Below are 12,866 nucleotides of genomic sequence, written 5' to 3'. Positions count from 1 at the left end.
CACCTATTTTATTTTATAAAATAAAACAAACACAATCCATAACAACTCCCTCCATTTCGGTCCACTTCATAAAATGGACTACCATTTTATTTTGTCAATTTGTCATTTGTCACACAATATGTCACATGTAGTATGTTACCTGTTATTAATTAATTTAATGCATATTTATCAAATAAATATCATTTTATAAATTAATTAAATCATATATGACAAATTGACTAGTGATACTTGATCACATAAATAAAATGAGTCATATAATTATAATTCACAACATATTGTAATTATAATTAACCATTCGTTCTTATCTCAATTGTTTCATAAACAATAATCAATTTTAGTAATAAAATATTTCAATTACTAAAATAAATCTTATTTAATCCCATTACAATAAGATATAAAATATTCTCTCTCACAATTGAATTGTTCAATTTTAAGGAATTGATTAACTTGTATCGTCATACAATTAATCAATTTGTCTATTAAGGGAATTGTCCTTTAGGTGTGACCTTAAGGATCAACTGATCACCACCGTCAAACGACAGTAATGTCAAACTCTTGTTAGCCAATCATTAGCGATTAATGATGATCAGTTGACTATATAAATGAATCATCCCTTACGTATTCTTAATATGAGATTTAAACATGTGATCGCACTATTGTTGAGGACACATACTCCAACACAATTTGTTGCTGGCATCCTCTCCTACCAAGGACACAAAACCTTAAAGAATATGCAAAATGGGGAACTAAAGATAAGAAATGGCCCTAATAATCGCTAGAAAGTATGGAAACGAGGTTAATTCGGGGACTAAATGTGCACAAATATTAGTCACATCAAACATCCCCAAACCGAACCTTTGCTCGTCCCGAGTAAAGAAGTGACTAAAACTATGACCTTTATTTAAACTAACCTTCTAATATAGCCGATGTGAGACAATTAGCGGGTCTCACTCCGCCCCTTCAACTCACAACAAGACATCCATGAGGTAAGATGCCTTCTTGCAAGGCAAGGTAGAGCTTGCCAAAATGGCGATACATCCAAGCATTAAGCACACAAAAACAAGTAATGGATGCATCTACAAAAGAATAGCCACTTTCCTCATCTAAGTGGCGGAAATTATCTAAGAGGGAAGCAATCTAAGGGTACATACTCCATTATAGATATGGTTTCTTCAAGTTACTAAGCCTAAAAGGATAACAAATCACCTCCAAGTTGTGTTAAGCTAGGGTACCTTTGTCCACAATTGCTAAATGCTTTTGTCAAGAGTAGACTCCCTATGGTGTTAGAAACACTGTAGGATCGTGGAATTCTCCTTCTTGCCTAGACAAGAAGAAGGGTCGTCCCCTCTCCACCACACAAAAGTGGAATCAATGGATAAAAGGGATCAATATGACTTTGAGTTTCATAATGGTAATTTGCTTTTGATTTGTTATTCCCCCCAATTTCTTGTGGTATTTGACTTTTTGAGAACATTTCTTTGCCATTTCTTTGATGTTTGGTATTTTGATACTTGACAAAATTTTCAATTTTTGCATTATTTGAACATTTTCAAAGTCACCCTAATTTGTAACGAGGGTGCTTTTGTTGAAGCATAGGAGTTCTTATTTTTGTACTCCTCTTTTCTTTGATGCATTTTTGTGCAAACTTTTTGATTTTCATTTTGATGCTTGAACTCAAATTGAGATTTTTGTGCCCATTCCCTTTTTGTGTGAAAGACATGGTAGAAGTGGAAGATGGTTGCATGGTTTCAAGGGTCACCTTGGAATAAACGGTAGCCAAGGAGTCATCACACCACAAGGTACTCTTGACTAGGCCTTAGTCCATGGGTCAAAGGATACTAGCATGACACATCCTAGGGTGTTTTGGGGTATTCTAATGAGCAAAGTCTCAAGAAGAAAAATTATCTACAAGGGCCTTATATACACTTATCAAGCTTCCCAAATAGATGTTTTCACAAAATTTTCCTAGAATGCAACTACATGCCATGATGCAACTAGCATATATACAACCTAATGCAAATTCTTCTATCAACTAGTATGCCATATAAACTAAATGCAAGCTCTTAACAACACAATGGTTTGTACCACATCAACCAAAATAAAGCCACATTGTCATTAACATATAAAAGGAGGAAGGAGATTTGGAAAGATAATACCATGCGGTCTTCTATTTTCTTCATGCCTCGAATGTGGCGTAGTCGATCCAATTTGATAAGGGTGACAAACAAACACAAATATATACAATATATACAATTCTACAATATAAAGGAATGAACATGTTTTTGGATTTTTGATAAATTTTCAGTTTTTATGGGTTTTTGAGAATTTTTCAATTTTTATCATTTTTTTGATTTTTTTGAATGCTAAGTTAGAATTTCCCATCCCCACACTAGTATGGGCATTGTCCTCAATGGCCAATACGATAGGAAATTATGCAATACAATCTATATGAAAATGCATGATTTCTAAACTAGTATGCAAACTATATGAAATATATAACAAGTGGTGCAATCTAATCTCTCCTATATGATGTGTGCTTTCGATTAGTCGGAGAGCCAATTTGAATTGACTCGCATTCCTTGTGAGTGAACTTCCCCAAACCAAACAAAACATTATTGCTAGTGCAAAAAGAGGGGGAGTTCATGCACAAGGGATGAATGCAATGCTGAATTCTAATTGTCATTTTGGATTCTTGTAATGGGAGCAAAAAGATAAACACCTCAATGGGACCGAGGTGGGAGTCCTTTGAGTGGTGCTAAGACTCCAAACTCAAAATTATCAAGAGCCCAAAATTACTCTATAAATGATCAAGACGAAGAAATAAAACAAGAGATAAAAACAAAGCTAAAGGAGGTGTAGAAATTCACAATGGAATAGGTTGAAGTCAAGTAATCAACCCCTCACTTGTGGTATCCTCCAATAAGCCTTGTCAACCTTCAATTGTCGCTCATTACGACATCATCATCATCGGTCTCATCATCATCATCGGAATTATTATCATCATCATCATCATCATCATCATCAATTTCATCATTATCCACCTCCATTGGACCAGAGAATTCACCGACTTCATCATTATCGGAATTCGGACTTTGCTCTTTTTCATGGCATGAACCACTACCTTGCTCATCTTCCTCAACAACAATGTCTCCTCCATTAACCACCCGGCTATCCTTGTCGGCATCTTGAGAAGTACTAGGGAAAAACACTTACCTATCCGCCCAACTAGGCAAAGGACATGAAGAATCAAGAAGTCCTTGCTTAGCAAGATGTAGTAGTGGTGGATATTGGGCACGTTAAGCATTCACCCGGTCTTCATAAGCTTCTCTATGTAAGTGTTGCATCAATTGGGTCAAGTAATCATTGCCTACCACAACATTAGAGCCACTTGGTTTAAATTCTTGGTAGGCAAAAGGATAAGGTGGAGTCACAATGGTGGAGGAGGAGGGCGTTGCAATCGGATCCCTTTCTTGCTTGATTATCAATTCGGCTTCTTTGGAGACGGGAATGAGGTAGTTGGTTCGATGGGCAGAGATACGGCAAATATTGCTTGGCAATATAATGGACTTGGCATCTTTGGTGAGCCACTCAAATTTATGATCAAGATTGTCATTTTTGACCTAATGAAACTTGTTGATCAAAATAGTCATGTCAAGAAGGTTGCTCCCCTTAACCGGTTTGTAGGTATTATTCTTCTTGAACTACGGGTCAAAGTGTTTAGCTAACTTTGTCACCAAGCCCCCGTTTACAATAAAGGCCACTCCCTCTTTCCCATTATCAATATCTAATCACCGTTCAATCATCAATTGAAGAATGTTGTATTTTTGGGTGGACTTTCCATTAACATTCAAGAATAACTCGAGGTAGACAAAGTCGAGTTCGGTGAAGTGGTTGGCCTCTTTCCTAGCAATTAGAGTATTAGCCACAAACTTGTGCCAAAACCTTATGCCCGGATGGTGAACATAGAAGGCATGGCACTCCCGGAAAGAATCAAATTGACGACCGGTTATAGCTTTCCATAGGGGTGCAACATTAAACTTCAAAGGCTTCTTCTCAAAATGATTATATTTCACAAGTCCAAACACTTTACAAAATTCACCCTTAAGCATTCTTCTACTCTCATTTTCAAGTCGGAACTCAACATAGGTTCGAGTCTCCACCTTGTACTCCCTCAAGGAGCTTATGAACTTCATGGTCAATGAGGGGTAAGTCAATTCATTCATATCAAAGAGGGTCTTCAACCCCATAGACTCGAAAAATGCTCTAGATTGCTCAAGTACACCCACTTTTTGCAAAGTATCTTGGCAAATAAACTTGGTAGCTAAAACCTTCTTTTTGGCAAGGGATTGAAATGCATTCCTATGTTTGTTGGATAAGAAAGTTACCTCCGGATAGTTTGGCAATTGTTCCACAACCGGAGTATAGATGTGGTAGCTTCCTCAATGGTGTTGACGATTTCTTGGACTTGCTCCCTTGGTTGAGCTACTACCAAAGCCTTCGATGCTAGAAGAGTTTGTTGCCTCTTTGACAAATTTGGAGTTTGGGGTGCCTTAGTTCCGCCTTTAGTCCTTGCCATTGTATGCTCCTTATCAATTTGCTATCAACAAACCAAGTTGATCCTTGAATGCTCCTTGATTCTTCAAACTTCAATCAATTCCTCAATCAATTGGGGATTTTTGGATTTTTGCCCCAAACCCTAGAAAGTTGATTCAATTTGTGAGGAAATTGATGATTAAATGGTCTTTTGTTGATGAAGGAGTAATTTAAATGTGTTTTGAGCAAGTTTTGATTTGTTTGTGGTGAAGTTTGGTGAGAAATTGATGTTTTTGGATGAAGGGATTGAAGGTTTAAGTGAGGGAAAATAGTTGTGTTTGTGCTTGAAAGGTGTAAATGATTTGGGAAGAAGGAGAAAAATCCCGTGTAAGGCTAAGTAGCAGGTCTGGGACGGGCGGATTGGAGTTGGATCGAGCGGATTTTGTTACAAGCAAATTTGAAAGGTGCAAAGCAGACTGGGACGGGCGTCTTGGGACTGGATCGACCGGATTCTAGTAGGGGACGCTCGTCTTAAATTTGGGACGGGCAAATTTTCTTACAGGGAAATCTCATAAATTTTGAAGCTTCCCAGGACCCACGGCTCGAGTGTAGGACGGGCGTCTTGAAGTTGGAGACGCTCGTCTCGAAGCCAGCTCGGGCAGATCGTCTTACAGGACTTTCTACCTAGACTTGAAGCTTCCCAGCTCCCACGACCTAAAGCCAGGACGGGAATCTTAAGACTAGAGACGCTCGTCTCAGCGCTGGCTCGGGCATATCTGCTCGTCTTGATGTCAGCTCCCACGAGCTCATGTCTGCTCGTGGGGATCCTTTTCCCGCGTCATTCCTTCTTCCTTTCCTTATTAATTATTGTGGGTTGCACTAAAAGGATTGGCTAGCCTAGGCATGTGACATTCCCAAACTTGATCAAACACTACACATTAAAACATTAAAATCCCTCCCTCACTTGCTCTCTTGTCAAAAATATTATAACAAAGCATGAAAATACAATGCAAAAATGACCACAAAAAAATGCAATAAAGGAAATGAAATTCTAGTTAAGGGGTTAGAATATTTACAAATGGTGTTTTAGGGAGGACTCCGCCAAAATCTCCTTTCTTTGATGAGATGTTAAGGGGGCAAAGCCAAGGTGTTGTTGATGTTGCTCAACACCTTCTAGAAGTAGTCGAAGGCTTGCTCATTTTTATCATAAAGGTCTTGCATAGACCTTTGCACATTATTTTCTTCATTGTTGTGGTCTGAGTCAAAGTGATGACAAGGATCTAAAAAGCCTTGGTCCAAGGTCATAGCATTTCCAATATAAGGATTGACCAATCCTTCAAATTCATCGATCATCCCATAGACCACAAACTTTGCTTGCTTGTTCCCCAATGTTGTCATGAGTTGTCAAGAGCAACTCTCCTTCCTTGTTATCATAGCCAATGAAGCCTTCTTCATTACTTGTCATGATGGGTGAGCTATTCAAGCTCTCATTTTTGTTGAAAATTCCATGCTCTGCGAATAGAGCTACTTGAAGGTCATCCACTTTCTTTTTCCGTATGGGTGATGCTTCTTTACCCATGGCTTGATCTTTGCATAGAGATTCTAACTTCTTCCTATCACTTTCTCAGCTATAGTGATCGACCATGAAGCATGACTCATGTAATCGGGGAGCTCTCATTGTTTTGTCAAGATTGAAAGTAATTGTCTCGTCCCCTACTTCAAGTGTGAGCTCTCCATGTTTCATATCGATTACCACTCCGGCGGTATGCAAGAAAGGTCTTCCTAAGATGATAGGGATGTTAGAATCCTCCATCATGTCTAAAATGACAAAGTCTATCAGGATGAAGAGTTTGCCAATTCTCACGGGCACATCCTCCCATACCCCTAGAGGTGTCTTTGTCGATCGATCCACCATTTGAAGAGTAATGTTGGTGCATTTGAGCTCTCCCATTCCAAGCCTCTTACATACCGAGTATGGGATGACACTTACACTTTCTCCAAGATCACACAACGCCTTGTTGATTGTAGTGTCGCCAATGGTACATGGGATAGAAAAACTTCCCGGATCTTTGAGCTTTGAAGGGGAACTCCCTTGAAGGATATCACTACTTTATTTGGTAAAGGCAATAGTCTCCAACTTTCGGATGGATTTCTTTTTGGTAAGTATGCCCTTCATATACTTTGCATAAGCCGGAACATGATTGATCAATTCCGTGAATGGGATTGAAACTTCTAAGTTCTTCACAATTTCCATGAACTTTCCAAGTTGCTCATCAAGCTTAGGCTTAGCTTGGCGACTTGGGAATGGAAGTCTAATCTCAATAGGCTCCTTATCAACATTCTTAGCCTTTTCTTCATTTCTCTTCTTTGAAAGTTCATTGGTAGTAGGTTCTACTTCCTTGGAGTTCTCCACAACTCTTTGCTTTCTACTTTCATTCACAATATCTTCATAAATTGGCCTCCTCGGCCCCTCATATCTTATACCACTCCTCAAATGGATGGCACTAACCGTCTCATGTCTTGTGGGGGGGTTACCTTGAGGAGGTAATTGCCCCTTTTGTCTTTGGGAGTTAGAGGATGATAGTTGAGTCATTTGAGTCTCCAACATTTTGGTGTGGGAAAGTATCTTGTTGATGGTGGTTTCTTTAGCTTGGCTATCTTTTTGCATTTGGGTGAAGAATTCTTGTTGGTTCTTTTGCATTTGGAGGACCGCTTTTTTAACATCAAAGCTTTGGTCATTGGAATGGTTATAGGAAGATTGATTTTGATATCCTTGGCTTTGGTTGAAAAAGGGTCTTTGAGTTTGATTTCTCATTGGAGGCGGGGTGTATGTTGGTTGAGGATTTTGAACATTTTGGCTCTTGTATGACAGGTTTGGATGAAATTTGGTATTCTCATTATAGTAGTTGGAATAAGGGGTCCACTCTTGTATTCTTGGAAAGCATTTACTTGTTCATTTGTTCCCCTACATTCGTTTTGATCATGTCCCAAGGTTCCACAACTTTCACATACTCTATTTGGGATTGAGGATGATGCCATCATAGCTGATACGTGCCTAATGTATAGTCTTTTTAGTCTATTTCAGCACGTATTTCTATGCATTTTTATACTATTTTTATGGTATTTTGCCCCGAATTGGCTACTTTGGTTCGATTTGTCCATTTTGTAGAAATGAACGCGAAAGTAGTGGAATCGTACCCTTTTTCGTCCTTTTGCATGCATTTAGAGGAGACGGGATTGTTCCAGAGTGAGATACTGCATTTGGAAGCGTCGTGGCACGCATTACGAGGCATTTAGGCGCGGACTTGAGCTGAAATGAAGTCAAAGTACTCGATCGAGCTGTTTTACCACTCGATCGAGTGGTTTCTACGTCCCAGAGTGGTCGATCGAGCATTTTATACTCGATCCTTAACTTGCAGAAAGACCATCTACTCGATCGAGTAACTTTCTGGTCGATCGAGTAGATTTGGCTGAGGATTTGGTCGATCGAGTGGTTTTAATCCACTCGATCGAGTGGTTTTGATGGTTATGGGCTTTAATCAGGCCGCGTGATGTTTATTTCGCTAAACTTAATTATTTTGCTACTTAAGCACGCTTTACTAGGTTAATTGGAGGATCTTTCATTTTATCAAACTCTCTACTGTTAAACTTTGCTACGTACATTATTCCTCTTCACTGTAACCTTGCTTTGGGATTATTTTCACTCGGATTTTGTGTTCTTTACGCCGGATTCGCTTGGATTGTAATTCCTTTCTCCTTCTTAATAATAATTAATCATTTGTTTGCTTGTAATTGCTTGTTACTTTGATTATCCTTCTGCCCTAATTTTCTTTTATGCAATTTATTGTTTATTTCATAATGTTTACTACTGGAAAATTACTTGCTGTTAGTTTAATTAGCGACATGAGTAGCTAAACCCCTTTCGTGTTAGGATTAGGGGATCTGCGGTAGAAATGTGACGATGTAGTAAATGAATTAGATGAATTAATTGTGAGACCCTGTCACCATAGCAATTTAATTGTATTTATTCGACTTAGTTGAGTGCACGCTTCTATGTCACCCTTTTAATCAAGCTAAAATTAATCCTGGATCGAAAGATTGGACTAAATAGGCCTGCTATGAACAGTAGACTACCCTAATGAGGATGAAAGTTAAGTTAGTGGTATTTTAGGATATAAAGTGGACCGAAAGGACCTTTCAACATCCGTCTCGCATATAATTCGTCTGAGTCATTTACAGCTGAGTCACTAGACTACCGTAGTGAACCGAATTCCCGACATGTCCCTCCTTATCTGATAGTTTAATCTTATTTTCTTGCTTTTACTGCTCTAATCTTTATTTCTCTTTCCCTTAAATCTCGTAGTTTAGAAACCAATTCAATCAAAACCCCCCAATTGTTACTTTAGGACTAGAACTAGATAGCTGATAATTACATTACCTCCCTGTGGATTCGATACTCGACTGTCTCTGCTACATTTTAGTTGAGACCGTTAGGTTTTATCTTTGATAGGGTTGCGATAGCCGTGTCAAATTTTGGCGCCGTTGCCGGGGAGGCAATTGTTTAAATTATTAGTTGTTTTATTTTTAGTCTTTCTTTTAGTTTAAGGGGCGTCCGTTCCTTAAACTATTCTTATATTCTATTTGTAGTTTCTTCTTATGCGCAGGTCACAGGGTGGTGAATTACTACCATTCAATGCTGAGATTGAGAGAACCTTGCGCGCAAAGAGGAGATTATTTCAAGACCAACAGTCAGAGGAAGAGCCTGGTTCTCATTCTAGCTTTTACGAGAACGAGCTTTTCGAGGAGGATCCACCTTGCTCTCCAGTTTCTACTTCATCAGTTGAGACTGTCCACTACAAGAAAAACGCGGGTTACTGACGGCCCTACCGACGTAAAAAAGAGGCCGTCAGAAAACACGGGTTACTGACGGATGTGTGACGGAAATTCCGTCAGTAAAGTTTCCTGACGGATATCCCGTCAGTATCTATTGGCGCGTTGACCAAGTCAAAGGCGCCAAAAGAACTATGACGGATATTCCTTCAGTAATCTTTTAATACTGACGGAAAATCCGTCAATGGTCTTTGCGCGTTAAATTGGATGACAGCTGGAAATCACTTTAGCCTACTGACGGAATATCCGTCAGTTTTTTCAAAAAACTGACGGAATATCCGTCACTTGGCCAATTATTAGTTGGTGGTAGTGTGTGACAGGTGTCACAATAATTGACCTCTCGACGGATATTCCGTCGATTTTTGAAAAAAACCGACGGATATTCCGTCAGGAGTTTTACTTTAATTGACGTGTACAAATCCTTGCATTATTTTTCGATAAAGTGAGCAGTGACGGATTTTCCGTCGCTTTAATAAGAATACTCGACGGAATTTCCGCCAGATTTCTATTTAACTGACGGAATTTCCGTCAGTGGTTTCTATTAACTGCAACACGCGAAGAGATCCTCCTTCACTTTACTAAAATTCCCCCAAATCAATTAAAATCGCCTTAACCCCTTACCTCCTTAAAACCCGACACCACCACCACCCTCCTCCACTTCCCGCCCACCACCACCACCACCAACACCACCACGCCGTCGCCATCACTATAAGGTAATTAACTTTATCTTTTTTTTCTATTTCCTTTATCTTTTTCCTTCTCCTTCATCCTTTTCCTTCTCCTTTTCTTATTTATCTTTTTTTTTTTTGTTAATAGTAGGCCGCCGCCTCCGCCCCGCACACAATCCCGCCCAGCCACCCCAGCCGCTTGCCGCCATCGCACTTCCTTTTTCATTTTTTTTGGTCAAGTTAATTAGGTATTACTCCTTTTAATTAGTTTAATTAATTTAGATTATTAGTTATTGTTTTAATCCGTCAGAGGTTTCTACTGACGGATATTCCGTCAGAATTGTGAAAAACTGACGGATATTACTCTTTTTAATTTTTTTAATTAGTTTAATTAATTTAGATTATTAGTTATTGTTTTAATTGTTGTTGAAAAAGGGTTGGTGTTGATGCATGTTGACTTAGGATAGAAGCCAATGTTGTGACGGATGTATGTTGTTAATGTATGTTGTTAATTTAGATTATTAGTTATAATTTTTTTTTTTAATGTATGCATGTTGAGTTAAGATAGATATTTAATTTTATTATTAAAAATTAGATTATTGTTAAATGTTAATTAGAATAGATATGAATTAGACTAGATATGTAAAATGAAAAGTAAATCATGTTAGTTTTTGTTAATTGAAAAAGTAGTCATTGTTGTATGTTTTGTTTTTAATATTGTTAAAATTATTGTTCATATTGACCTAGTACCCGTTCAAAAATTACTCACTAGGAGTAATTTTTGAATAGTCCCCGTTTTGGGACTGTCTTTGTACGTTTTAAGTCACTTAGGTAGTAAACATGTGCTTGTGATTTGTTAATGAGAAAAGAGTTTGGTGACAATTCCTTTAATGTTCTCTAAATGCATATGTAGAGTAATTATTTATTCTATATTGTGTATTTGGAGAACGGATGGGAATTGCTCCCAATTTTTTTTCTCATTAATAAATCACAAGTACATGTTTGCTAGTGACTTAAAACGTACATTGATGGGTTTAGGTTGGAGTGATAAGGACCCAATTCAAAGAAATACAATATTTATATTGGTTAAAATGTTAAATTATTGTTTATTATGCTTGATTTTGATTGTTGTTAGGTTATTATCTTTTTTAATGATATATATAAATGTGTAGATATATAATAACATGAAAAGATTAGAACGGCAGTGGATGTATGAAAGATTAGACGAAAAAAAGAAACCCAAGAAAGCATATGCAGAGGGGGTGAAAGAGTTTATTAAATTCGCGGAGGGAAGTAGTGAGTACAAGAATTTAGGTAAGGATATGCATTTTCCACGAACTCACGGTAAGGATTCTCACTAGAATTTGTACTAGGTAGTTTCTCACCGTGATTGTGACTCCGTACAACTTACCTCCTTGGTTATGCATGAAGAGACAATTTCTGTTCTTGTCTGTGCTAGTTCCCGGTCCTAAGAATCCGAAAACAAATTTAGATGTTTTCCTCCAACCGTTGATCAAAGAGTTGAAACAACTTTGGGAAACCGGCGTGGACACCTATGATGTCTCTAAGAAACAAAATTTTCAATTAAAGGCTGCATTAATGTGGACGATCAACGATTTTCCGGCATATGGCATGCTTTCTGGTTGGTCCACAAGTGGATATCGTGCCTGTCCTTATTGTCCTGAAAATGATCATAGATCTTTTTGGCTTAAAAATAGCAAAAAGGTTTGTTGGTTTGATTGTCACCGTGAGTTCTTAACACCGATCATCCTTTCCGCGACAATTGTAAGCATTTTCTAAAAAACAGAAAAACCGAGAATCGCATAGCCGCATCGAAACTAACGGGTGATGAAGTGTGGGAATCCGTAAAAGACTTGCCTAAAATAGTTGATGCTTCTGATAAAGAATTGAAAAGATTGAAAGATCAGAATGAAGGTTGGTGGAAACAAAGCATATTCTGGGAACTTCCCTATTGGAAAACGCGTTCTTTGATTCGACACAACTTGGATGTTATGCACATTGAGAAAATTTTTTTTGAACAACTTATCAACACCATCATGGATGTACCAGGTAAAACTAAATTTGACACTAAGGGTAAAGAAGACTTTAATGAACTTTGCTATAAACGGACCACATCATCTAGGTTTGTTTTATCAAACGCGGAGAAAAAGGCTCTATGTGACTGGGTTGCTAACTTAAAATTCCCGGATGGTTATGCTTCAGATTTGAGTCGGTGTGTTGACCATAAAAAGATGGTGTTACATTCCATGAAAAGTCATGATTGTCATGTCTTTATGGAACGACTACTCCCGTTGCCTTGAAAGAGTTGCTCCCGACAGTCCTTGGAATGCAATAACCGAGATAAGCCAATTTTTTAGAGACCTGTGTACTTCTACGATTAGAGTTGATTCTATGGAACGTCTAGAGTCAAACATTGCGGAGATAATATGCAAGTTAGAGAAGATATTTCCCCCGTCTTTTTTCAATTCCATGGAGCATTTGCCTCTTCACCTACCTTATGAAGCAAAAGTTGGAGGACCTGTTCAATATCGATGGATGTATCCATTTGAGAGATTTCTTAATCATATAAAAAAAAGATTGGCAACAAAGCTCGGGTGGAGGGTTCAATATGCAACGCTTTTTTGTTAGAGGAAATTTCAAATTTCTGTTCTTTTTATTTCGAAGATCACATTGACACAAAAGCAAAAGACTTAGATGTTGGTGTAAATTCCGATGACCAGTTGAAATCTAAGTTACCTGAGTTATTCAATGATG

Source organism: Silene latifolia, chromosome 3, assembly GCF_048544455.1.
Source record: "Silene latifolia isolate original U9 population chromosome 3, ASM4854445v1, whole genome shotgun sequence".
Classification (NCBI taxonomy): domain Eukaryota; kingdom Viridiplantae; phylum Streptophyta; class Magnoliopsida; order Caryophyllales; family Caryophyllaceae; genus Silene; species Silene latifolia.
The sequence above is the reverse complement of the archived record's forward strand: the minus strand, read 5'-3'. Positions refer to the sequence as shown.